At 39.6% G+C, this 19,918-nt stretch overlaps 47 non-coding genes and 12 pseudogenes across 47 annotated transcripts; all 59 read left to right on the plus strand.

Moving 5' to 3' along the window:
• The first annotated feature begins 72 nt into the window (after positions 1–72).
• On the plus strand, positions 73–191 carry LOC136698127 (5S ribosomal RNA). Its single transcript, XR_010802899.1, has one exon. It is a non-coding gene; the product is annotated as a 5S ribosomal RNA (ribosomal RNA).
• Positions 192–413: 222 nt separating this feature from the next.
• LOC136698467 (5S ribosomal RNA) lies at positions 414–532 on the plus strand (annotated as a pseudogene).
• A 224-nt stretch (positions 533–756) lies between these two features.
• LOC136698797 (5S ribosomal RNA) lies at positions 757–875 on the plus strand. Its single transcript, XR_010803366.1, has one exon. It is a non-coding gene; the product is annotated as a 5S ribosomal RNA (ribosomal RNA).
• Positions 876–1,097: 222 nt separating this feature from the next.
• Positions 1,098–1,216, plus strand: LOC136698128 (5S ribosomal RNA). Its single transcript, XR_010802900.1, has one exon. It is a non-coding gene; the product is annotated as a 5S ribosomal RNA (ribosomal RNA).
• A 208-nt stretch (positions 1,217–1,424) lies between these two features.
• LOC136698129 (5S ribosomal RNA) lies at positions 1,425–1,543 on the plus strand. Its single transcript, XR_010802901.1, has one exon. It is a non-coding gene; the product is annotated as a 5S ribosomal RNA (ribosomal RNA).
• Positions 1,544–1,765: 222 nt separating this feature from the next.
• Positions 1,766–1,884, plus strand: LOC136698468 (5S ribosomal RNA; annotated as a pseudogene).
• Positions 1,885–2,108: 224 nt separating this feature from the next.
• LOC136698799 (5S ribosomal RNA) lies at positions 2,109–2,227 on the plus strand. The gene has a single exon (XR_010803368.1). It is a non-coding gene; the product is annotated as a 5S ribosomal RNA (ribosomal RNA).
• Positions 2,228–2,449: 222 nt separating this feature from the next.
• LOC136698469 (5S ribosomal RNA) lies at positions 2,450–2,568 on the plus strand (annotated as a pseudogene).
• Positions 2,569–2,792: 224 nt separating this feature from the next.
• LOC136698800 (5S ribosomal RNA) lies at positions 2,793–2,911 on the plus strand. The gene has a single exon (XR_010803369.1). It is a non-coding gene; the product is annotated as a 5S ribosomal RNA (ribosomal RNA).
• Positions 2,912–3,133: 222 nt separating this feature from the next.
• Positions 3,134–3,252, plus strand: LOC136698131 (5S ribosomal RNA). The gene has a single exon (XR_010802902.1). It is a non-coding gene; the product is annotated as a 5S ribosomal RNA (ribosomal RNA).
• Positions 3,253–3,460: 208 nt separating this feature from the next.
• On the plus strand, positions 3,461–3,579 carry LOC136698132 (5S ribosomal RNA). Its single transcript, XR_010802903.1, has one exon. It is a non-coding gene; the product is annotated as a 5S ribosomal RNA (ribosomal RNA).
• A 222-nt stretch (positions 3,580–3,801) lies between these two features.
• On the plus strand, positions 3,802–3,920 carry LOC136698134 (5S ribosomal RNA). Its single transcript, XR_010802905.1, has one exon. It is a non-coding gene; the product is annotated as a 5S ribosomal RNA (ribosomal RNA).
• A 221-nt stretch (positions 3,921–4,141) lies between these two features.
• On the plus strand, positions 4,142–4,260 carry LOC136698801 (5S ribosomal RNA). The gene has a single exon (XR_010803370.1). It is a non-coding gene; the product is annotated as a 5S ribosomal RNA (ribosomal RNA).
• A 206-nt stretch (positions 4,261–4,466) lies between these two features.
• LOC136698064 (5S ribosomal RNA) lies at positions 4,467–4,585 on the plus strand. Its single transcript, XR_010802837.1, has one exon. It is a non-coding gene; the product is annotated as a 5S ribosomal RNA (ribosomal RNA).
• Positions 4,586–4,807: 222 nt separating this feature from the next.
• On the plus strand, positions 4,808–4,926 carry LOC136698802 (5S ribosomal RNA). Its single transcript, XR_010803371.1, has one exon. It is a non-coding gene; the product is annotated as a 5S ribosomal RNA (ribosomal RNA).
• Positions 4,927–5,132: 206 nt separating this feature from the next.
• LOC136698470 (5S ribosomal RNA) lies at positions 5,133–5,251 on the plus strand (annotated as a pseudogene).
• A 224-nt stretch (positions 5,252–5,475) lies between these two features.
• On the plus strand, positions 5,476–5,594 carry LOC136698803 (5S ribosomal RNA). The gene has a single exon (XR_010803372.1). It is a non-coding gene; the product is annotated as a 5S ribosomal RNA (ribosomal RNA).
• A 222-nt stretch (positions 5,595–5,816) lies between these two features.
• Positions 5,817–5,935, plus strand: LOC136698135 (5S ribosomal RNA). Its single transcript, XR_010802906.1, has one exon. It is a non-coding gene; the product is annotated as a 5S ribosomal RNA (ribosomal RNA).
• Positions 5,936–6,143: 208 nt separating this feature from the next.
• On the plus strand, positions 6,144–6,262 carry LOC136698136 (5S ribosomal RNA). The gene has a single exon (XR_010802907.1). It is a non-coding gene; the product is annotated as a 5S ribosomal RNA (ribosomal RNA).
• A 222-nt stretch (positions 6,263–6,484) lies between these two features.
• On the plus strand, positions 6,485–6,603 carry LOC136698137 (5S ribosomal RNA). The gene has a single exon (XR_010802908.1). It is a non-coding gene; the product is annotated as a 5S ribosomal RNA (ribosomal RNA).
• Positions 6,604–6,824: 221 nt separating this feature from the next.
• Positions 6,825–6,943, plus strand: LOC136698804 (5S ribosomal RNA). Its single transcript, XR_010803373.1, has one exon. It is a non-coding gene; the product is annotated as a 5S ribosomal RNA (ribosomal RNA).
• Positions 6,944–7,149: 206 nt separating this feature from the next.
• On the plus strand, positions 7,150–7,268 carry LOC136698076 (5S ribosomal RNA). The gene has a single exon (XR_010802849.1). It is a non-coding gene; the product is annotated as a 5S ribosomal RNA (ribosomal RNA).
• A 222-nt stretch (positions 7,269–7,490) lies between these two features.
• Positions 7,491–7,609, plus strand: LOC136698805 (5S ribosomal RNA). Its single transcript, XR_010803374.1, has one exon. It is a non-coding gene; the product is annotated as a 5S ribosomal RNA (ribosomal RNA).
• A 206-nt stretch (positions 7,610–7,815) lies between these two features.
• On the plus strand, positions 7,816–7,934 carry LOC136698471 (5S ribosomal RNA; annotated as a pseudogene).
• Positions 7,935–8,158: 224 nt separating this feature from the next.
• On the plus strand, positions 8,159–8,277 carry LOC136698807 (5S ribosomal RNA). Its single transcript, XR_010803375.1, has one exon. It is a non-coding gene; the product is annotated as a 5S ribosomal RNA (ribosomal RNA).
• Positions 8,278–8,499: 222 nt separating this feature from the next.
• LOC136698138 (5S ribosomal RNA) lies at positions 8,500–8,618 on the plus strand. The gene has a single exon (XR_010802909.1). It is a non-coding gene; the product is annotated as a 5S ribosomal RNA (ribosomal RNA).
• A 208-nt stretch (positions 8,619–8,826) lies between these two features.
• LOC136698139 (5S ribosomal RNA) lies at positions 8,827–8,945 on the plus strand. The gene has a single exon (XR_010802910.1). It is a non-coding gene; the product is annotated as a 5S ribosomal RNA (ribosomal RNA).
• A 222-nt stretch (positions 8,946–9,167) lies between these two features.
• On the plus strand, positions 9,168–9,286 carry LOC136698140 (5S ribosomal RNA). The gene has a single exon (XR_010802911.1). It is a non-coding gene; the product is annotated as a 5S ribosomal RNA (ribosomal RNA).
• Positions 9,287–9,507: 221 nt separating this feature from the next.
• On the plus strand, positions 9,508–9,626 carry LOC136698808 (5S ribosomal RNA). Its single transcript, XR_010803376.1, has one exon. It is a non-coding gene; the product is annotated as a 5S ribosomal RNA (ribosomal RNA).
• A 206-nt stretch (positions 9,627–9,832) lies between these two features.
• Positions 9,833–9,951, plus strand: LOC136698087 (5S ribosomal RNA). Its single transcript, XR_010802860.1, has one exon. It is a non-coding gene; the product is annotated as a 5S ribosomal RNA (ribosomal RNA).
• Positions 9,952–10,173: 222 nt separating this feature from the next.
• On the plus strand, positions 10,174–10,292 carry LOC136698809 (5S ribosomal RNA). The gene has a single exon (XR_010803377.1). It is a non-coding gene; the product is annotated as a 5S ribosomal RNA (ribosomal RNA).
• Positions 10,293–10,498: 206 nt separating this feature from the next.
• Positions 10,499–10,617, plus strand: LOC136698811 (5S ribosomal RNA). The gene has a single exon (XR_010803379.1). It is a non-coding gene; the product is annotated as a 5S ribosomal RNA (ribosomal RNA).
• Positions 10,618–10,836: 219 nt separating this feature from the next.
• Positions 10,837–10,955, plus strand: LOC136698141 (5S ribosomal RNA). The gene has a single exon (XR_010802912.1). It is a non-coding gene; the product is annotated as a 5S ribosomal RNA (ribosomal RNA).
• A 222-nt stretch (positions 10,956–11,177) lies between these two features.
• LOC136698812 (5S ribosomal RNA) lies at positions 11,178–11,296 on the plus strand. The gene has a single exon (XR_010803380.1). It is a non-coding gene; the product is annotated as a 5S ribosomal RNA (ribosomal RNA).
• Positions 11,297–11,502: 206 nt separating this feature from the next.
• On the plus strand, positions 11,503–11,621 carry LOC136698099 (5S ribosomal RNA). Its single transcript, XR_010802871.1, has one exon. It is a non-coding gene; the product is annotated as a 5S ribosomal RNA (ribosomal RNA).
• Positions 11,622–11,843: 222 nt separating this feature from the next.
• On the plus strand, positions 11,844–11,962 carry LOC136698813 (5S ribosomal RNA). Its single transcript, XR_010803381.1, has one exon. It is a non-coding gene; the product is annotated as a 5S ribosomal RNA (ribosomal RNA).
• A 206-nt stretch (positions 11,963–12,168) lies between these two features.
• LOC136698814 (5S ribosomal RNA) lies at positions 12,169–12,287 on the plus strand. The gene has a single exon (XR_010803382.1). It is a non-coding gene; the product is annotated as a 5S ribosomal RNA (ribosomal RNA).
• Positions 12,288–12,508: 221 nt separating this feature from the next.
• LOC136698473 (5S ribosomal RNA) lies at positions 12,509–12,627 on the plus strand (annotated as a pseudogene).
• Positions 12,628–12,851: 224 nt separating this feature from the next.
• On the plus strand, positions 12,852–12,970 carry LOC136698815 (5S ribosomal RNA). Its single transcript, XR_010803383.1, has one exon. It is a non-coding gene; the product is annotated as a 5S ribosomal RNA (ribosomal RNA).
• A 224-nt stretch (positions 12,971–13,194) lies between these two features.
• On the plus strand, positions 13,195–13,313 carry LOC136698142 (5S ribosomal RNA). Its single transcript, XR_010802913.1, has one exon. It is a non-coding gene; the product is annotated as a 5S ribosomal RNA (ribosomal RNA).
• A 208-nt stretch (positions 13,314–13,521) lies between these two features.
• Positions 13,522–13,640, plus strand: LOC136698143 (5S ribosomal RNA). Its single transcript, XR_010802914.1, has one exon. It is a non-coding gene; the product is annotated as a 5S ribosomal RNA (ribosomal RNA).
• Positions 13,641–13,862: 222 nt separating this feature from the next.
• Positions 13,863–13,981, plus strand: LOC136698145 (5S ribosomal RNA). The gene has a single exon (XR_010802916.1). It is a non-coding gene; the product is annotated as a 5S ribosomal RNA (ribosomal RNA).
• Positions 13,982–14,203: 222 nt separating this feature from the next.
• Positions 14,204–14,322, plus strand: LOC136698147 (5S ribosomal RNA). Its single transcript, XR_010802917.1, has one exon. It is a non-coding gene; the product is annotated as a 5S ribosomal RNA (ribosomal RNA).
• A 222-nt stretch (positions 14,323–14,544) lies between these two features.
• LOC136698148 (5S ribosomal RNA) lies at positions 14,545–14,663 on the plus strand. Its single transcript, XR_010802918.1, has one exon. It is a non-coding gene; the product is annotated as a 5S ribosomal RNA (ribosomal RNA).
• Positions 14,664–14,885: 222 nt separating this feature from the next.
• LOC136698474 (5S ribosomal RNA) lies at positions 14,886–15,004 on the plus strand (annotated as a pseudogene).
• A 223-nt stretch (positions 15,005–15,227) lies between these two features.
• LOC136698816 (5S ribosomal RNA) lies at positions 15,228–15,346 on the plus strand. Its single transcript, XR_010803384.1, has one exon. It is a non-coding gene; the product is annotated as a 5S ribosomal RNA (ribosomal RNA).
• Positions 15,347–15,568: 222 nt separating this feature from the next.
• LOC136698428 (5S ribosomal RNA) lies at positions 15,569–15,687 on the plus strand (annotated as a pseudogene).
• A 208-nt stretch (positions 15,688–15,895) lies between these two features.
• Positions 15,896–16,014, plus strand: LOC136698149 (5S ribosomal RNA). Its single transcript, XR_010802919.1, has one exon. It is a non-coding gene; the product is annotated as a 5S ribosomal RNA (ribosomal RNA).
• Positions 16,015–16,235: 221 nt separating this feature from the next.
• LOC136698475 (5S ribosomal RNA) lies at positions 16,236–16,354 on the plus strand (annotated as a pseudogene).
• Positions 16,355–16,578: 224 nt separating this feature from the next.
• LOC136698150 (5S ribosomal RNA) lies at positions 16,579–16,697 on the plus strand. Its single transcript, XR_010802920.1, has one exon. It is a non-coding gene; the product is annotated as a 5S ribosomal RNA (ribosomal RNA).
• A 222-nt stretch (positions 16,698–16,919) lies between these two features.
• Positions 16,920–17,038, plus strand: LOC136698476 (5S ribosomal RNA; annotated as a pseudogene).
• A 224-nt stretch (positions 17,039–17,262) lies between these two features.
• On the plus strand, positions 17,263–17,381 carry LOC136698817 (5S ribosomal RNA). The gene has a single exon (XR_010803385.1). It is a non-coding gene; the product is annotated as a 5S ribosomal RNA (ribosomal RNA).
• A 222-nt stretch (positions 17,382–17,603) lies between these two features.
• Positions 17,604–17,722, plus strand: LOC136698151 (5S ribosomal RNA). Its single transcript, XR_010802921.1, has one exon. It is a non-coding gene; the product is annotated as a 5S ribosomal RNA (ribosomal RNA).
• Positions 17,723–17,930: 208 nt separating this feature from the next.
• LOC136698152 (5S ribosomal RNA) lies at positions 17,931–18,049 on the plus strand. Its single transcript, XR_010802922.1, has one exon. It is a non-coding gene; the product is annotated as a 5S ribosomal RNA (ribosomal RNA).
• A 221-nt stretch (positions 18,050–18,270) lies between these two features.
• On the plus strand, positions 18,271–18,389 carry LOC136698477 (5S ribosomal RNA; annotated as a pseudogene).
• A 224-nt stretch (positions 18,390–18,613) lies between these two features.
• Positions 18,614–18,732, plus strand: LOC136698479 (5S ribosomal RNA; annotated as a pseudogene).
• A 224-nt stretch (positions 18,733–18,956) lies between these two features.
• Positions 18,957–19,075, plus strand: LOC136698818 (5S ribosomal RNA). Its single transcript, XR_010803386.1, has one exon. It is a non-coding gene; the product is annotated as a 5S ribosomal RNA (ribosomal RNA).
• Positions 19,076–19,297: 222 nt separating this feature from the next.
• Positions 19,298–19,416, plus strand: LOC136698153 (5S ribosomal RNA). Its single transcript, XR_010802923.1, has one exon. It is a non-coding gene; the product is annotated as a 5S ribosomal RNA (ribosomal RNA).
• A 208-nt stretch (positions 19,417–19,624) lies between these two features.
• On the plus strand, positions 19,625–19,743 carry LOC136698154 (5S ribosomal RNA). The gene has a single exon (XR_010802924.1). It is a non-coding gene; the product is annotated as a 5S ribosomal RNA (ribosomal RNA).
• Positions 19,744–19,918: the final 175 nt, after the last annotated feature.

Genomic DNA, 19,918 nt, shown 5'->3' on the forward strand with positions numbered 1-19,918 from the left:
ACAGGCAGCTCTAAAACAAGTATTACTCTTAGAAGAGTATATAGAAATAGTCTTCTACAGCCAGCAGTGATCGCTTACGGCCATACCACTCCTTGAAAGCCCGATCTCGTCTGATCTCGGAAGCGAAGAAGAGTTGGGCCTAGTTAGTACTTGGATGGGAGACTGCCTGGGAATACTAGGTGCTGTAAGCTTTTTAGCTTAAGCTTCTATTATAAAGACAGTAACCACAGTCATTTAAACACAAGAGAAGAAGAAAACTTAAAAAAAACAAAACAAAAAAAAAAAAAAACGAACTGGAAAGCCAATCATTTTCATTTGAGGTGTCAGGTGGTCTACCGTTTACAGGCAGCTCTAAAACAAGTATTACTCTTAGAAGAGTATATAGAAATAGTCTTCTACAGCCAGCAGTGATCGCTTACGGCCATACCACTCCTTGAAAGCCCGATCTCGTCTGATCTCGGAAGCGAAGAAGAGTTGGGCCTAGTTAGTACTTGGATGAGAGACTGCCTGGGAATACTAGGTGCTGTAAGCTTTTTAGCTTAAGTTTCTATTATAAAGACAGTAACCACAGTCATTTAAACACAAGAGAAGAAGAAAACTTAAAAAAAACAGACAAAAAAAAAAAAAAAAAACGAACTGGAAAGCCAATCATTTTCATTTGAGGTGTCAGGTGGTCTACCGTTTACAGGCAGCTCTAAAACAAGTATTACTCTTAGAAGAGTATATAGAAATAGTCTTCTACAGCCAGCAGTGATCGCTTACGGCCATACCACTCCTTGAAAGCCCGATCCCGTCTGATCTCGGAAGCGAAGAAGAGTTGGGCCTAGTTAGTACTTGGATGGGAGACTGCCTGGGAATACTAGGTGCTGTAAGCTTTTTAGCTTAAGCTTCTATTATAAAGACAGTAACCACAGTCATTTAAACACAAGAGAAGAAGAAAACTTAAAAAAAAAAAACAACTAAAAAGAAAAAACGAACTGGAAAGCCAATCATTTTCATTTGAGGTGTCAGGTGGTCTACCGTTTACAGGCAGCTCTAAAACAAGTATTACTCTTAGAAGAGTATATAGAAATAGTCTTCTACAGCCAGCAGTGATCGCTTACGGCCATACCACTCCTTGAAAGCCCGATCTCGTCTGATCTCGGAAGCGAAGAAGAGTTGGGCCTAGTTAGTACTTGGATGGGAGACTGCCTGGGAATACTAGGTGCTGTAAGCTTTTTAGCTTAAGTTTCTATTATAAAGACAGTAACCACAGTCATTTAAACACAAGAGAAGAAGAAAACTTAAAAAAAAAAAAAAACGAACTGGAAAGTCAATCATTTTCATTTGAGGTGTCAGGTGGTCTACCGTTTACAGGCAGCTCTAAAACAAGTATTACTCTTAGAAGAGTATATAGAAATAGTCTTCTACAGCCAGCAGTGATCGCTTACGGCCATACCACTCCTTGAAAGCCCGATCTCGTCTGATCTCGGAAGCGAAGAAGAGTTGGGCCTAGTTAGTACTTGGATGGGAGACTGCCTGGGAATACTAGGTGCTGTAAGCTTTTTAGCTTAAGTTTCTATTATAAAGACAGTAACCACAGTCATTTAAACACAAGAGAAGAAGAAAACTTAAAAAAAAAAAACAACAACAAAAAAAAAACGAACTGGAAAGCCAATCATTTTCATTTGAGGTGTCAGGTGGTATACCGTTTACAGGCAGCTCTAAAACAAGTATTACTCTTAGAAGAGTATATAGAAATAGTCTTCTACAGCCAGCAGTGATCGCTTACGGCCATACCACTCCTTGAAAGCCCGATCTCGTCTGATCTCGGAAGCGAAGAAGAGTTGGGCCTAGTTAGTACTTGGATGAGAGACTGCCTGGGAATACTAGGTGCTGTAAGCTTTTTAGCTTAAGTTTCTATTATAAAGACAGTAACCACAGTCATTTAAACACAAGAGAAGAAGAAAACTTAAAAAAAACAGACAAAAAAAAAAAAAAAAAACGAACTGGAAAGCCAATCATTTTCATTTGAGGTGTCAGGTGGTCTACCGTTTACAGGCAGCTCTAAAACAAGTATTACTCTTAGAAGAGTATATAGAAATAGTCTTCTACAGCCAGCAGTGATCGCTTACGGCCATACCACTCCTTGAAAGCCCGATCCCGTCTGATCTCGGAAGCGAAGAAGAGTTGGGCCTAGTTAGTACTTGGATGGGAGACTGCCTGGGAATACTAGGTGCTGTAAGCTTTTTAGCTTAAGCTTCTATTATAAAGACAGTAACCACAGTCATTTAAACACAAGAGAAGAAGAAAACTTAAAAAAAAAAAACAACTAAAAAGAAAAAACGAACTGGAAAGCCAATCATTTTCATTTGAGGTGTCAGGTGGTCTACCGTTTACAGGCAGCTCTAAAACAAGTATTACTCTTAGAAGAGTATATAGAAATAGTCTTCTACAGCCAGCAGTGATCGCTTACGGCCATACCACTCCTTGAAAGCCCGATCTCGTCTGATCTCGGAAGCGAAGAAGAGTTGGGCCTAGTTAGTACTTGGATGAGAGACTGCCTGGGAATACTAGGTGCTGTAAGCTTTTTAGCTTAAGTTTCTATTATAAAGACAGTAACCACAGTCATTTAAACACAAGAGAAGAAGAAAACTTAAAAAAAACAGACAAAAAAAAAAAAAAAAAACGAACTGGAAAGCCAATCATTTTCATTTGAGGTGTCAGGTGGTCTACCGTTTACAGGCAGCTCTAAAACAAGTATTACTCTTAGAAGAGTATATAGAAATAGTCTTCTACAGCCAGCAGTGATCGCTTACGGCCATACCACTCCTTGAAAGCCCGATCCCGTCTGATCTCGGAAGCGAAGAAGAGTTGGGCCTAGTTAGTACTTGGATGGGAGACTGCCTGGGAATACTAGGTGCTGTAAGCTTTTTAGCTTAAGCTTCTATTATAAAGACAGTAACCACAGTCATTTAAACACAAGAGAAGAAGAAAACTTAAAAAAAAAAAACAACTAAAAAGAAAAAACGAACTGGAAAGCCAATCATTTTCATTTGAGGTGTCAGGTGGTCTACCGTTTACAGGCAGCTCTAAAACAAGTATTACTCTTAGAAGAGTATATAGAAATAGTCTTCTACAGCCAGCAGTGATCGCTTACGGCCATACCACTCCTTGAAAGCCCGATCTCGTCTGATCTCGGAAGCGAAGAAGAGTTGGGCCTAGTTAGTACTTGGATGGGAGACTGCCTGGGAATACTAGGTGCTGTAAGCTTTTTAGCTTAAGTTTCTATTATAAAGACAGTAACCACAGTCATTTAAACACAAGAGAAGAAGAAAACTTAAAAAAAAAAAAAAACGAACTGGAAAGTCAATCATTTTCATTTGAGGTGTCAGGTGGTCTACCGTTTACAGGCAGCTCTAAAACAAGTATTACTCTTAGAAGAGTATATAGAAATAGTCTTCTACAGCCAGCAGTGATCGCTTACGGCCATACCACTCCTTGAAAGCCCGATCTCGTCTGATCTCGGAAGCGAAGAAGAGTTGGGCCTAGTTAGTACTTGGATGGGAGACTGCCTGGGAATACTAGGTGCTGTAAGCTTTTTAGCTTAAGTTTCTATTATAAAGACAGTAACCACAGTCATTTAAACACAAGAGAAGAAGAAAACTTAAAAAAAAAAAACAACAACAAAAAAAAAACGAACTGGAAAGCCAATCATTTTCATTTGAGGTGTCAGGTGGTATACCGTTTACAGGCAGCTCTAAAACAAGTATTACTCTTAGAAGAGTATATAGAAATAGTCTTCTACAGCCAGCAGTGATCGCTTACGGCCATACCACTCCTTGAAAGCCCGATCTCGTCTGATCTCGGAAGCGAAGAAGAGTTGGGCCTAGTTAGTACTTGGATGGGAGACTGCCTGGGAATACTAGGTGCTGTAAGCTTTTTAGCTTAAGCTTCTATTATAAAGACAGTAACCACAGTCATTTAAACACAAGAGAAGAAGAAAACTTAAAAAAAACAAAAAAAAAAAAAAAAAAACGAACTGGAAAGCCAATCATTTTCATTTGAGGTGTCAGGTGGTCTACCGTTTACAGGCAGCTCTAAAACAAGTATTACTCTTAGAAGAGTATATAGAAATAGTCTTCTACAGCCAGCAGTGATCGCTTACGGCCATACCACTCCTTGAAAGCCCGATCCCGTCTGATCTCGGAAGCGAAGAAGAGTTGGGCCTAGTTAGTACTTGGATGGGAGACTGCCTGGGAATACTAGGTGCTGTAAGCTTTTTAGCTTAAGCTTCTATTATAAAGACAGTAACCACAGTCATTTAAACACAAGAGAAGAAGAAAACTACAAAAAAAAAAAACGAACTGGAAAGCCAATCATTTTCATTTGAGGTGTCAGGTGGTCTACCGTTTACAGGCAGCTCTAAAACAAGTATTACTCTTAGAAGAGTATATAGAAATAGTCTTCTACAGCCAGCAGTGATCGCTTACGGCCATACCACTCCTTGAAAGCCCGATCCCGTCTGATCTCGGAAGTGAAGAAGAGTTGGGCCTAGTTAGTACTTGGATGGGAGACTGCCTGGGAATACTAGGTGCTGTAAGCTTTTTAGCTTAAGCTTCTATTATAAAGACAGTAACCACAGTCATTTAAACACAAGAGAAGAAGAAAACTTAAAAAAAAAAAACAACTAAAAAGAAAAAACGAACTGGAAAGCCAATCATTTTCATTTGAGGTGTCAGGTGGTCTACCGTTTACAGGCAGCTCTAAAACAAGTATTACTCTTAGAAGAGTATATAGAAATAGTCTTCTACAGCCAGCAGTGATCGCTTACGGCCATACCACTCCTTGAAAGCCCGATCCCGTCTGATCTCGGAAGCGAAGAAGAGTTGGGCCTAGTTAGTACTTGGATGGGAGACTGCCTGGGAATACTAGGTGCTGTAAGCTTTTTAGCTTAAGCTTCTATTATAAAGACAGTAACCACAGTCATTTAAACACAAGAGAAGAAGAAAACTACAAAAAAAAAAAACGAACTGGAAAGCCAATCATTTTCATTTGAGGTGTCAGGTGGTCTACCGTTTACAGGCAGCTCTAAAACAAGTATTACTCTTAGAAGAGTATATAGAAATAGTCTTCTACAGCCAGCAGTGATCGCTTACGGCCATACCACTCCTTGAAAGCCCGATCTCGTCTGATCTCGGAAGCGAAGAAGAGTTGGGCCTAGTTAGTACTTGGATGAGAGACTGCCTGGGAATACTAGGTGCTGTAAGCTTTTTAGCTTAAGTTTCTATTATAAAGACAGTAACCACAGTCATTTAAACACAAGAGAAGAAGAAAACTTAAAAAAAACAGACAAAAAAAAAAAAAAAAAACGAACTGGAAAGCCAATCATTTTCATTTGAGGTGTCAGGTGGTCTACCGTTTACAGGCAGCTCTAAAACAAGTATTACTCTTAGAAGAGTATATAGAAATAGTCTTCTACAGCCAGCAGTGATCGCTTACGGCCATACCACTCCTTGAAAGCCCGATCCCGTCTGATCTCGGAAGCGAAGAAGAGTTGGGCCTAGTTAGTACTTGGATGGGAGACTGCCTGGGAATACTAGGTGCTGTAAGCTTTTTAGCTTAAGCTTCTATTATAAAGACAGTAACCACAGTCATTTAAACACAAGAGAAGAAGAAAACTTAAAAAAAAAAAACAACTAAAAAGAAAAAACGAACTGGAAAGCCAATCATTTTCATTTGAGGTGTCAGGTGGTCTACCGTTTACAGGCAGCTCTAAAACAAGTATTACTCTTAGAAGAGTATATAGAAATAGTCTTCTACAGCCAGCAGTGATCGCTTACGGCCATACCACTCCTTGAAAGCCCGATCTCGTCTGATCTCGGAAGCGAAGAAGAGTTGGGCCTAGTTAGTACTTGGATGGGAGACTGCCTGGGAATACTAGGTGCTGTAAGCTTTTTAGCTTAAGTTTCTATTATAAAGACAGTAACCACAGTCATTTAAACACAAGAGAAGAAGAAAACTTAAAAAAAAAAAAAAACGAACTGGAAAGTCAATCATTTTCATTTGAGGTGTCAGGTGGTCTACCGTTTACAGGCAGCTCTAAAACAAGTATTACTCTTAGAAGAGTATATAGAAATAGTCTTCTACAGCCAGCAGTGATCGCTTACGGCCATACCACTCCTTGAAAGCCCGATCTCGTCTGATCTCGGAAGCGAAGAAGAGTTGGGCCTAGTTAGTACTTGGATGGGAGACTGCCTGGGAATACTAGGTGCTGTAAGCTTTTTAGCTTAAGTTTCTATTATAAAGACAGTAACCACAGTCATTTAAACACAAGAGAAGAAGAAAACTTAAAAAAAAAAAACAACAACAAAAAAAAAACGAACTGGAAAGCCAATCATTTTCATTTGAGGTGTCAGGTGGTATACCGTTTACAGGCAGCTCTAAAACAAGTATTACTCTTAGAAGAGTATATAGAAATAGTCTTCTACAGCCAGCAGTGATCGCTTACGGCCATACCACTCCTTGAAAGCCCGATCTCGTCTGATCTCGGAAGCGAAGAAGAGTTGGGCCTAGTTAGTACTTGGATGGGAGACTGCCTGGGAATACTAGGTGCTGTAAGCTTTTTAGCTTAAGCTTCTATTATAAAGACAGTAACCACAGTCATTTAAACACAAGAGAAGAAGAAAACTTAAAAAAAACAAAAAAAAAAAAAAAAAAACGAACTGGAAAGCCAATCATTTTCATTTGAGGTGTCAGGTGGTCTACCGTTTACAGGCAGCTCTAAAACAAGTATTACTCTTAGAAGAGTATATAGAAATAGTCTTCTACAGCCAGCAGTGATCGCTTACGGCCATACCACTCCTTGAAAGCCCGATCCCGTCTGATCTCGGAAGCGAAGAAGAGTTGGGCCTAGTTAGTACTTGGATGGGAGACTGCCTGGGAATACTAGGTGCTGTAAGCTTTTTAGCTTAAGCTTCTATTATAAAGACAGTAACCACAGTCATTTAAACACAAGAGAAGAAGAAAACTACAAAAAAAAAAAACGAACTGGAAAGCCAATCATTTTCATTTGAGGTGTCAGGTGGTCTACCGTTTACAGGCAGCTCTAAAACAAGTATTACTCTTAGAAGAGTATATAGAAATAGTCTTCTACAGCCAGCAGTGATCGCTTACGGCCATACCACTCCTTGAAAGCCCGATCCCGTCTGATCTCGGAAGTGAAGAAGAGTTGGGCCTAGTTAGTACTTGGATGGGAGACTGCCTGGGAATACTAGGTGCTGTAAGCTTTTTAGCTTAAGCTTCTATTATAAAGACAGTAACCACAGTCATTTAAACACAAGAGAAGAAGAAAACTTAAAAAAAAAAAACAACTAAAAAGAAAAAACGAACTGGAAAGCCAATCATTTTCATTTGAGGTGTCAGGTGGTCTACCGTTTACAGGCAGCTCTAAAACAAGTATTACTCTTAGAAGAGTATATAGAAATAGTCTTCTACAGCCAGCAGTGATCGCTTACGGCCATACCACTCCTTGAAAGCCCGATCCCGTCTGATCTCGGAAGCGAAGAAGAGTTGGGCCTAGTTAGTACTTGGATGGGAGACTGCCTGGGAATACTAGGTGCTGTAAGCTTTTTAGCTTAAGCTTCTATTATAAAGACAGTAACCACAGTCATTTAAACACAAGAGAAGAAGAAAACTACAAAAAAAAAAAACGAACTGGAAAGCCAATCATTTTCATTTGAGGTGTCAGGTGGTCTACCGTTTACAGGCAGCTCTAAAACAAGTATTACTCTTAGAAGAGTATATAGAAATAGTCTTCTACAGCCAGCAGTGATCGCTTACGGCCATACCACTCCTTGAAAGCCCGATCTCGTCTGATCTCGGAAGCGAAGAAGAGTTGGGCCTAGTTAGTACTTGGATGAGAGACTGCCTGGGAATACTAGGTGCTGTAAGCTTTTTAGCTTAAGTTTCTATTATAAAGACAGTAACCACAGTCATTTAAACACAAGAGAAGAAGAAAACTTAAAAAAAACAGACAAAAAAAAAAAAAAAAAACGAACTGGAAAGCCAATCATTTTCATTTGAGGTGTCAGGTGGTCTACCGTTTACAGGCAGCTCTAAAACAAGTATTACTCTTAGAAGAGTATATAGAAATAGTCTTCTACAGCCAGCAGTGATCGCTTACGGCCATACCACTCCTTGAAAGCCCGATCCCGTCTGATCTCGGAAGCGAAGAAGAGTTGGGCCTAGTTAGTACTTGGATGGGAGACTGCCTGGGAATACTAGGTGCTGTAAGCTTTTTAGCTTAAGCTTCTATTATAAAGACAGTAACCACAGTCATTTAAACACAAGAGAAGAAGAAAACTTAAAAAAAAAAAACAACTAAAAAGAAAAAACGAACTGGAAAGCCAATCATTTTCATTTGAGGTGTCAGGTGGTCTACCGTTTACAGGCAGCTCTAAAACAAGTATTACTCTTAGAAGAGTATATAGAAATAGTCTTCTACAGCCAGCAGTGATCGCTTACGGCCATACCACTCCTTGAAAGCCCGATCTCGTCTGATCTCGGAAGCGAAGAAGAGTTGGGCCTAGTTAGTACTTGGATGGGAGACTGCCTGGGAATACTAGGTGCTGTAAGCTTTTTAGCTTAAGTTTCTATTATAAAGACAGTAACCACAGTCATTTAAACACAAGAGAAGAAGAAAACTTAAAAAAAAAAAAAAACGAACTGGAAAGTCAATCATTTTCATTTGAGGTGTCAGGTGGTCTACCGTTTACAGGCAGCTCTAAAACAAGTATTACTCTTAGAAGAGTATATAGAAATAGTCTTCTACAGCCAGCAGTGATCGCTTACGGCCATACCACTCCTTGAAAGCCCGATCTCGTCTGATCTCGGAAGCGAAGAAGAGTTGGGCCTAGTTAGTACTTGGATGGGAGACTGCCTGGGAATACTAGGTGCTGTAAGCTTTTTAGCTTAAGTTTCTATTATAAAGACAGTAACCACAGTCATTTAAACACAAGAGAAGAAGAAAACTTAAAAAAAAAAAACAACAACAAAAAAAAAACGAACTGGAAAGCCAATCATTTTCATTTGAGGTGTCAGGTGGTATACCGTTTACAGGCAGCTCTAAAACAAGTATTACTCTTAGAAGAGTATATAGAAATAGTCTTCTACAGCCAGCAGTGATCGCTTACGGCCATACCACTCCTTGAAAGCCCGATCTCGTCTGATCTCGGAAGCGAAGAAGAGTTGGGCCTAGTTAGTACTTGGATGGGAGACTGCCTGGGAATACTAGGTGCTGTAAGCTTTTTAGCTTAAGCTTCTATTATAAAGACAGTAACCACAGTCATTTAAACACAAGAGAAGAAGAAAACTTAAAAAAAACAAAAAAAAAAAAAAAAAAACGAACTGGAAAGCCAATCATTTTCATTTGAGGTGTCAGGTGGTCTACCGTTTACAGGCAGCTCTAAAACAAGTATTACTCTTAGAAGAGTATATAGAAATAGTCTTCTACAGCCAGCAGTGATCGCTTACGGCCATACCACTCCTTGAAAGCCCGATCCCGTCTGATCTCGGAAGCGAAGAAGAGTTGGGCCTAGTTAGTACTTGGATGGGAGACTGCCTGGGAATACTAGGTGCTGTAAGCTTTTTAGCTTAAGCTTCTATTATAAAGACAGTAACCACAGTCATTTAAACACAAGAGAAGAAGAAAACTACAAAAAAAAAAAACGAACTGGAAAGCCAATCATTTTCATTTGAGGTGTCAGGTGGTCTACCGTTTACAGGCAGCTCTAAAACAAGTATTACTCTTAGAAGAGTATATAGAAATAGTCTTCTACAGCCAGCAGTGATCGCTTACGGCCATACCACTCCTTGAAAGCCCGATCCCGTCTGATCTCGGAAGTGAAGAAGAGTTGGGCCTAGTTAGTACTTGGATGGGAGACTGCCTGGGAATACTAGGTGCTGTAAGCTTTTTAGCTTAAGCTTCTATTATAAAGACAGTAACCACAGTCATTTAAACACAAGAGAAGAAGAAAACTTAAAAAAAAAAAACAACTAAAAAGAAAAAACGAACTGGAAAGCCAATCATTTTCATTTGAGGTGTCAGGTGGTCTACCGTTTACAGGCAGCTCTAAAACAAGTATTACTCTTAGAAGAGTATATAGAAATAGTCTTCTACAGCCAGCAGTGATCGCTTACGGCCATACCACTCCTTGAAAGCCCGATCCCGTCTGATCTCGGAAGCGAAGAAGAGTTGGGCCTAGTTAGTACTTGGATGGGAGACTGCCTGGGAATACTAGGTGCTGTAAGCTTTTTAGCTTAAGCTTCTATTATAAAGACAGTAACCACAGTCATTTAAACACAAGAGAAGAAGAAAACTACAAAAAAAAAAAACGAACTGGAAAGCCAATCATTTTCATTTGAGGTGTCAGGTGGTCTACCGTTTACAGGCAGCTCTAAAACAAGTATTACTCTTAGAAGAGTATATAGAAATAGTCTTCTACAGCCAGCAGTGATCGCTTACGGCCATACCACTCCTTGAAAGCCCGATCCCGTCTGATCTCGGAAGCGAAGAAGAGTTGGGCCTAGTTAGTACTTGGATGGGAGACTGCCTGGGAATACTAGGTGCTGTAAGCTTTTTAGCTTAAGCTTCTATTATAAAGACAGTAACCACAGTCATTTAAACACAAGAGAAGAAGAAAACTTAAAAAACAAAACAAAAAAAAAAAAAACGAACTGGAAAGCCAATCATTTTCATTTGAGGTGTCAGGTGGTATACCGTTTACAGGCAGCTCTAAAACAAGTATTACTCTTAGAAGAGTATATAGAAATAGTCTTCTACAGCCAGCAGTGATCGCTTACGGCCATACCACTCCTTGAAAGCCCGATCTCGTCTGATCTCGGAAGCGAAGAAGAGTTGGGCCTAGTTAGTACTTGGATGGGAGACTGCCTGGGAATACTAGGTGCTGTAAGCTTTTTAGCTTAAGCTTCTATTATAAAGACAGTAACCACAGTCATTTAAACACAAGAGAAGAAGAAAACTTAAAAAAAACAAAAAAAAAAAAAAAAAAAACGAACTGGAAAGCCAATCATTTTCATTTGAGGTGTCAGGTGGTCTACCGTTTACAGGCAGCTCTAAAACAAGTATTACTCTTAGAAGAGTATATAGAAATAGTCTTCTACAGCCAGCAGTGATCGCTTACGGCCATACCACTCCTTGAAAGCCCGATCCCGTCTGATCTCGGAAGCGAAGAAGAGTTGGGCCTAGTTAGTACTTGGATGGGAGACTGCCTGGGAATACTAGGTGCTGTAAGCTTTTTAGCTTAAGCTTCTATTATAAAGACAGTAACCACAGTCATTTAAACACAAGAGAAGAAGAAAACTACAAAAAAAAAAAACGAACTGGAAAGCCAATCATTTTCATTTGAGGTGTCAGGTGGTCTACCGTTTACAGGCAGCTCTAAAACAAGTATTACTCTTAGAAGAGTATATAGAAATAGTCTTCTACAGCCAGCAGTGATCGCTTACGGCCATACCACTCCTTGAAAGCCCGATCCCGTCTGATCTCGGAAGTGAAGAAGAGTTGGGCCTAGTTAGTACTTGGATGGGAGACTGCCTGGGAATACTAGGTGCTGTAAGCTTTTTAGCTTAAGCTTCTATTATAAAGACAGTAACCACAGTCATTTAAACACAAGAGAAGAAGAAAACTTAAAAAAAAAAAACAACTAAAAAGAAAAAACGAACTGGAAAGCCAATCATTTTCATTTGAGGTGTCAGGTGGTCTACCGTTTACAGGCAGCTCTAAAACAAGTATTACTCTTAGAAGAGTATATAGAAATAGTCTTCTACAGCCAGCAGTGATCGCTTACGGCCATACCACTCCTTGAAAGCCCGATCCCGTCTGATCTCGGAAGCGAAGAAGAGTTGGGCCTAGTTAGTACTTGGATGGGAGACTGCCTGGGAATACTAGGTGCTGTAAGCTTTTTAGCTTAAGCTTCTATTATAAAGACAGTAACCACAGTCATTTAAACACAAGAGAAGAAGAAAACTACAAAAAAAAAAAACGAACTGGAAAGCCAATCATTTTCATTTGAGGTGTCAGGTGGTCTACCGTTTACAGGCAGCTCTAAAACAAGTATTACTCTTAGAAGAGTATATAGAAATAGTCTTCTACAGCCAGCAGTGATCGCTTACGGCCATACCACTCCTTGAAAGCCCGATCCCGTCTGATCTCGGAAGCGAAGAAGAGTTGGGCCTAGTTAGTACTTGGATGGGAGACTGCCTGGGAATACTAGGTGCTGTAAGCTTTTTAGCTTAAGCTTCTATTATAAAGACAGTAACCACAGTCATTTAAACACAAGAGAAGAAGAAAACTTAAAAAAAAAAACAACTAAAAAGAAAAAACGAACTGGAAAGCCAATCATTTTCATTTGAGGTGTCAGGTGGTCTACCGTTTACAGGCAGCTCTAAAACAAGTATTACTCTTAGAAGAGTATATAGAAATAGTCTTCTACAGCCAGCAGTGATCGCTTACGGCCATACCACTCCTTGAAAGCCCGATCTCGTCTGATCTCGGAAGCGAAGAAGAGTTGGGCCTAGTTAGTACTTGGATGAGAGACTGCCTGGGAATACTAGGTGCTGTAAGCTTTTTAGCTTAAGTTTCTATTATAAAGACAGTAACCACAGTCATTTAAACACAAGAGAAGAAGAAAACTTAAAAAAAACAGACAAAAAAAACAAAAAAAAACGAACTGGAAAGCCAATCATTTTCATTTGAGGTGTCAGGTGGTCTACCGTTTACAGGCAGCTCTAAAACAAGTATTACTCTTAGAAGAGTATATAGAAATAGTCTTCTACAGCCAGCAGTGATCGCTTACGGCCATACCACTCCTTGAAAGCCCGATCCCGTCTGATCTCGGAAGCGAAGAAGAGTTGGGCCTAGTTAGTACTTGGATGGGAGACTGCCTGGGAATACTAGGTGCTGTAAGCTTTTTAGCTTAAGCTTCTATTATAAAGACAGTAACCACAGTCATTTAAACACAAGAGAAGAAGAAAACTTAAAAAAAACAGACAAAAAAAACAAAAAAAAACGAACTGGAAAGCCAATCATTTTCATTTGAGGTGTCAGGTGGTCTACCGTTTACAGGCAGCTCTAAAACAAGTATTACTCTTAGAAGAGTATATAGAAATAGTCTTCTACAGCCAGCAGTGATCGCTTACGGCCATACCACTCCTTGAAAGCCCGATCTCGTCTGATCTCGGAAGCGAAGAAGAGTTGGGCCTAGTTAGTACTTGGATGGGAGACTGCCTGGGAATACTAGGTGCTGTAAGCTTTTTAGCTTAAGTTTCTATTATAAAGACAGTAACCACAGTCATTTAAACACAAGAGAAGAAGAAAACTTAAAAAAAAAAAAAAACGAACTGGAAAGTCAATCATTTTCATTTGAGGTGTCAGGTGGTCTACCGTTTACAGGCAGCTCTAAAACAAGTATTACTCTTAGAAGAGTATATAGAAATAGTCTTCTACAGCCAGCAGTGATCGCTTACGGCCATACCACTCCTTGAAAGCCCGATCTCGTCTGATCTCGGAAGCGAAGAAGAGTTGGGCCTAGTTAGTACTTGGATGGGAGACTGCCTGGGAATACTAGGTGCTGTAAGCTTTTTAGCTTAAGTTTCTATTATAAAGACAGTAACCACAGTCATTTAAACACAAGAGAAGAAGAAAACTTAAAAAAAAAAAACAACAACAAAAAAAAAACGAACTGGAAAGCCAATCATTTTCATTTGAGGTGTCAGGTGGTATACCGTTTACAGGCAGCTCTAAAACAAGTATTACTCTTAGAAGAGTATATAGAAATAGTCTTCTACAGCCAGCAGTGATCGCTTACGGCCATACCACTCCTTGAAAGCCCGATCTCGTCTGATCTCGGAAGCGAAGAAGAGTTGGGCCTAGTTAGTACTTGGATGGGAGACTGCCTGGGAATACTAGGTGCTGTAAGCTTTTTAGCTTAAGCTTCTATTATAAAGACAGTAACCACAGTCATTTAAACACAAGAGAAGAAGAAAACTTAAAAAAAAAAAACAACTAAAAAGAAAAAACGAACTGGAAAGCCAATCATTTTCATTTGAGGTGTCAGGTGGTCTACCGTTTACAGGCAGCTCTAAAACAAGTATTACTCTTAGAAGAGTATATAGAAATAGTCTTCTACAGCCAGCAGTGATCGCTTACGGCCATACCACTCCTTGAAAGCCCGATCTCGTCTGATCTCGGAAGCGAAGAAGAGTTGGGCCTAGTTAGTACTTGGATGGGAGACTGCCTGGGAATACTAGGTGCTGTAAGCTTTTTAGCTTAAGTTTCTATTATAAAGACAGTAACCACAGTCATTTAAACACAAGAGAAGAAGAAAACTTAAAAAAAAAAAACAACAACAAAAAAAAAACGAACTGGAAAGCCAATCATTTTCATTTGAGGTGTCAGGTGGTATACCGTTTACAGGCAGCTCTAAAACAAGTATTACTCTTAGAAGAGTATATAGAAATAGTCTTCTACAGCCAGCAGTGATCGCTTACGGCCATACCACTCCTTGAAAGCCCGATCTCGTCTGATCTCGGAAGCGAAGAAGAGTTGGGCCTAGTTAGTACTTGGATGGGAGACTGCCTGGGAATACTAGGTGCTGTAAGCTTTTTAGCTTAAGCTTCTATTATAAAGACAGTAACCACAGTCATTTAAACACAAGAGAAGAAGAAAACTTAAAAAAAACAAAACAAAAAAAAAAAAAAACGAACTGGAAAGCCAATCATTTTCATTTGAGGTGTCAGGTGGTCTACCGTTTACAGGCAGCTCTAAAACAAGTATTACTCTTAGAAGAGTATATAGAAATAGTCTTCTACAGCCAGCAGTGATCGCTTACGGCCATACCACTCCTTGAAAGCCCGATCTCGTCTGATCTCGGAAGCGAAGAAGAGTTGGGCCTAGTTAGTACTTGGATGAGAGACTGCCTGGGAATACTAGGTGCTGTAAGCTTTTTAGCTTAAGTTTCTATTATAAAGACAGTAACCACAGTCATTTAAACACAAGAGAAGAAGAAAACTTAAAAAAAACAGACAAAAAAAAAAAAAAAAACGAACTGGAAAGCCAATCATTTTCATTTGAGGTGTCAGGTGGTCTACCGTTTACAGGCAGCTCTAAAACAAGTATTACTCTTAGAAGAGTATATAGAAATAGTCTTCTACAGCCAGCAGTGATCGCTTACGGCCATACCACTCCTTGAAAGCCCGATCCCGTCTGATCTCGGAAGCGAAGAAGAGTTGGGCCTAGTTAGTACTTGGATGGGAGACTGCCTGGGAATACTAGGTGCTGTAAGCTTTTTAGCTTAAGCTTCTATTATAAAGACAGTAACCACAGTCATTTAAACACAAGAGAAGAAGAAAACTTAAAAAAAAAAAACAACTAAAAAGAAAAAACGAACTGGAAAGCCAATCATTTTCATTTGAGGTGTCAGGTGGTCTACCGTTTACAGGCAGCTCTAAAACAAGTATTACTCTTAGAAGAGTATATAGAAATAGTCTTCTACAGCCAGCAGTGATCGCTTACGGCCATACCACTCCTTGAAAGCCCGATCTAGTCTGATCTCGGAAGCGAAGAAGAGTTGGGCCTAGTTAGTACTTGGATGGGAGACTGCCTGGGAATACTAGGTGCTGTAAGCTTTTTAGCTTAAGTTTCTATTATAAAGACAGTAACCACAGTCATTTAAACACAAGAGAAGAAGAAAACTTAAAAAAAAAAAAAAACGAACTGGAAAGTCAATCATTTTCATTTGAGGTGTCAGGTGGTCTACCGTTTACAGGCAGCTCTAAAACAAGTATTACTCTTAGAAGAGTATATAGAAATAGTCTTCTACAGCCAGCAGTGATCGCTTACGGCCATACCACTCCTTGAAAGCCCGATCTCGTCTGATCTCGGAAGCGAAGAAGAGTTGGGCCTAGTTAGTACTTGGATGGGAGACTGCCTGGGAATACTAGGTGCTGTAAGCTTTTTAGCTTAAGTTTCTATTATAAAGACAGTAACCACAGTCATTTAAACACAAGAGAAGAAGAAAACTTAAAAAAAAAAACAACAACAAAAAAAAAACGAACTGGAAAGCCAATCATTTTCATTTGAGGTGTCAGGTGGTATACCGTTTACAGGCAGCTCTAAAACAAGTATTACTCTTAGAAGAGTATATAGAAATAGTCTTCTACAGCCAGCAGTGATCGCTTACGGCCATACCACTCCTTGAAAGCCCGATCTCGTCTGATCTCGGAAGCGAAGAAGAGTTGGGCCTAGTTAGTACTTGGATGAGAGACTGCCTGGGAATACTAGGTGCTGTAAGCTTTTTAGCTTAAGTTTCTATTATAAAGACAGTAACCACAGTCATTTAAACACAAGAGAAGAAGAAAACTTAAAAAAAACAGACAAAAAAAAAAAAAAAAAACGAACTGGAAAGCCAATCATTTTCATTTGAGGTGTCAGGTGGTATACCGTTTACAGGCAGCTCTAAAACAAGTATTACTCTTAGAAGAGTATATAGAAATAGTCTTCTACAGCCAGCAGTGATCGCTTACGGCCATACCACTCCTTGAAAGCCCGATCTCGTCTGATCTCGGAAGCGAAGAAGAGTTGGGCCTAGTTAGTACTTGGATGGGAGACTGCCTGGGAATACTAGGTGCTGTAAGCTTTTTAGCTTAAGCTTCTATTATAAAGACAGTAACCACAGTCATTTAAACACAAGAGAAGAAGAAAACTTAAAAAAAACAAAACAAAAAAAAAAAAAAACGAACTGGAAAGCCAATCATTTTCATTTGAGGTGTCAGGTGGTCTACCGTTTACAGGCAGCTCTAAAACAAGTATTACTCTTAGAAGAGTATATAGAAATAGTCTTCTACAGCCAGCAGTGATCGCTTACGGCCATACCACTCCTTGAAAGCCCGATCTCGTCTGATCTCGGAAGCGAAGAAGAGTTGGGCCTAGTTAGTACTTGGATGAGAGACTGCCTGGGAATACTAGGTGCTGTAAGCTTTTTAGCTTAAGTTTCTATTATAAAGACAGTAACCACAGTCATTTAAACACAAGAGAAGAAGAAAACTTAAAAAAAACAGACAAAAAAAAAAAAAAAAAACGAACTGGAAAGCCAATCATTTTCATTTGAGGTGTCAGGTGGTCTACCGTTTACAGGCAGCTCTAAAACAAGTATTACTCTTAGAAGAGTATATAGAAATAGTCTTCTACAGCCAGCAGTGATCGCTTACGGCCATACCACTCCTTGAAAGCCCGATCCCGTCTGATCTCGGAAGCGAAGAAGAGTTGGGCCTAGTTAGTACTTGGATGGGAGACTGCCTGGGAATACTAGGTGCTGTAAGCTTTTTAGCTTAAGCTTCTATTATAAAGACAGTAACCACAGTCATTTAAACACAAGAGAAGAAGAAAACTTAAAAAAAAAAAACAACTAAAAAGAAAAAACGAACTGGAAAGCCAATCATTTTCATTTGAGGTGTCAGGTGGTCTACCGTTTACAGGCAGCTCTAAAACAAGTATTACTCTTAGAAGAGTATATAGAAATAGTCTTCTACAGCCAGCAGTGATCGCTTACGGCCATACCACTCCTTGAAAGCCCGATCTCGTCTGATCTCGGAAGCGAAGAAGAGTTGGGCCTAGTTAGTACTTGGATGGGAGACTGCCTGGGAATACTAGGTGCTGTAAGCTTTTTAGCTTAAGTTTCTATTATAAAGACAGTAACCACAGTCATTTAAACACAAGAGAAGAAGAAAACTTAAAAAAAAAAAAAAACGAACTGGAAAGTCAATCATTTTCATTTGAGGTGTCAGGTGGTCTACCGTTTACAGGCAGCTCTAAAACAAGTATTACTCTTAGAAGAGTATATAGAAATAGTCTTCTACAGCCAGCAGTGATCGCTTACGGCCATACCACTCCTTGAAAGCCCGATCTCGTCTGATCTCGGAAGCGAAGAAGAGTTGGGCCTAGTTAGTACTTGGATGGGAGACTGCCTGGGAATACTAGGTGCTGTAAGCTTTTTAGCTTAAGTTTCTATTATAAAGACAGTAACCACAGTCATTTAAACACAAGAGAAGAAGAAAACTTAAAAAAAAAAACAACAACAAAAAAAAAACGAACTGGAAAGCCAATCATTTTCATTTGAGGTGTCAGGTGGTATACCGTTTACAGGCAGCTCTAAAACAAGTATTACTCTTAGAAGAGTATATAGAAATAGTCTTCTACAGCCAGCAGTGATCGCTTACGGCCATACCACTCCTTGAAAGCCCGATCTCGTCTGATCTCGGAAGCGAAGAAGAGTTGGGCCTAGTTAGTACTTGGATGAGAGACTGCCTGGGAATACTAGGTGCTGTAAGCTTTTTAGCTTAAGTTTCTATTATAAAGACAGTAACCACAGTCATTTAAACACAAGAGAAGAAGAAAACTTAAAAAAAACAGACAAAAAAAAAAAAAAAAAACGAACTGGAAAGCCAATCATTTTCATTTGAGGTGTCAGGTGGTATACCGTTTACAGGCAGCTCTAAAACAAGTATTACTCTTAGAAGAGTATATAGAAATAGTCTTCTACAGCCAGCAGTGATCGCTTACGGCCATACCACTCCTTGAAAGCCCGATCTCGTCTGATCTCGGAAGCGAAGAAGAGTTGGGCCTAGTTAGTACTTGGATGAGAGACTGCCTGGGAATACTAGGTGCTGTAAGCTTTTTAGCTTAAGTTTCTATTATAAAGACAGTAACCACAGTCATTTAAACACAAGAGAAGAAGAAAACTTAAAAAAAACAGACAAAAAAAAAAAAAAAAAACGAACTGGAAAGCCAATCATTTTCATTTGAGGTGTCAGGTGGTCTACCGTTTACAGGCAGCTCTAAAACAAGTATTACTCTTAGAAGAGTATATAGAAATAGTCTTCTACAGCCAGCAGTGATCGCTTACGGCCATACCACTCCTTGAAAGCCCGATCCCGTCTGATCTCGGAAGCGAAGAAGAGTTGGGCCTAGTTAGTACTTGGATGGGAGACTGCCTGGGAATACTAGGTGCTGTAAGCTTTTTAGCTTAAGCTTCTATTATAAAGACAGTAACCACAGTCATTTAAACACAAGAGAAGAAGAAAACTTAAAAAAAAAAAACAACTAAAAAGAAAAAACGAACTGGAAAGCCAATCATTTTCATTTGAGGTGTCAGGTGGTCTACCGTTTACAGGCAGCTCTAAAACAAGTATTACTCTTAGAAGAGTATATAGAAATAGTCTTCTACAGCCAGCAGTGATCGCTTACGGCCATACCACTCCTTGAAAGCCCGATCTCGTCTGATCTCGGAAGCGAAGAAGAGTTGGGCCTAGTTAGTACTTGGATGGGAGACTGCCTGGGAATACTAGGTGCTGTAAGCTTTTTAGCTTAAGTTTCTATTATAAAGACAGTAACCACAGTCATTTAAACACAAGAGAAGAAGAAAACTTAAAAAAAAAAAAAAACGAACTGGAAAGTCAATCATTTTCATTTGAGGTGTCAGGTGGTCTACCGTTTACAGGCAGCTCTAAAACAAGTATTACTCTTAGAAGAGTATATAGAAATAGTCTTCTACAGCCAGCAGTGATCGCTTACGGCCATACCACTCCTTGAAAGCCCGATCTCGTCTGATCTCGGAAGCGAAGAAGAGTTGGGCCTAGTTAGTACTTGGATGGGAGACTGCCTGGGAATACTAGGTGCTGTAAGCTTTTTAGCTTAAGTTTCTATTATAAAGACAGTAACCACAGTCATTTAAACACAAGAGAAGAAGAAAACTTAAAAATAAAAAACAACAACAAAAAAAAAACGAACTGGAAAGCCAATCATTTTCATTTGAGGTGTCAGGTGGTATACCGTTTACAGGCAGCTCTAAAACAAGTATTA

Source organism: Hoplias malabaricus, chromosome 5 (assembly GCF_029633855.1).
Source record: "Hoplias malabaricus isolate fHopMal1 chromosome 5, fHopMal1.hap1, whole genome shotgun sequence".
Taxonomy (NCBI): domain Eukaryota; kingdom Metazoa; phylum Chordata; class Actinopteri; order Characiformes; family Erythrinidae; genus Hoplias; species Hoplias malabaricus.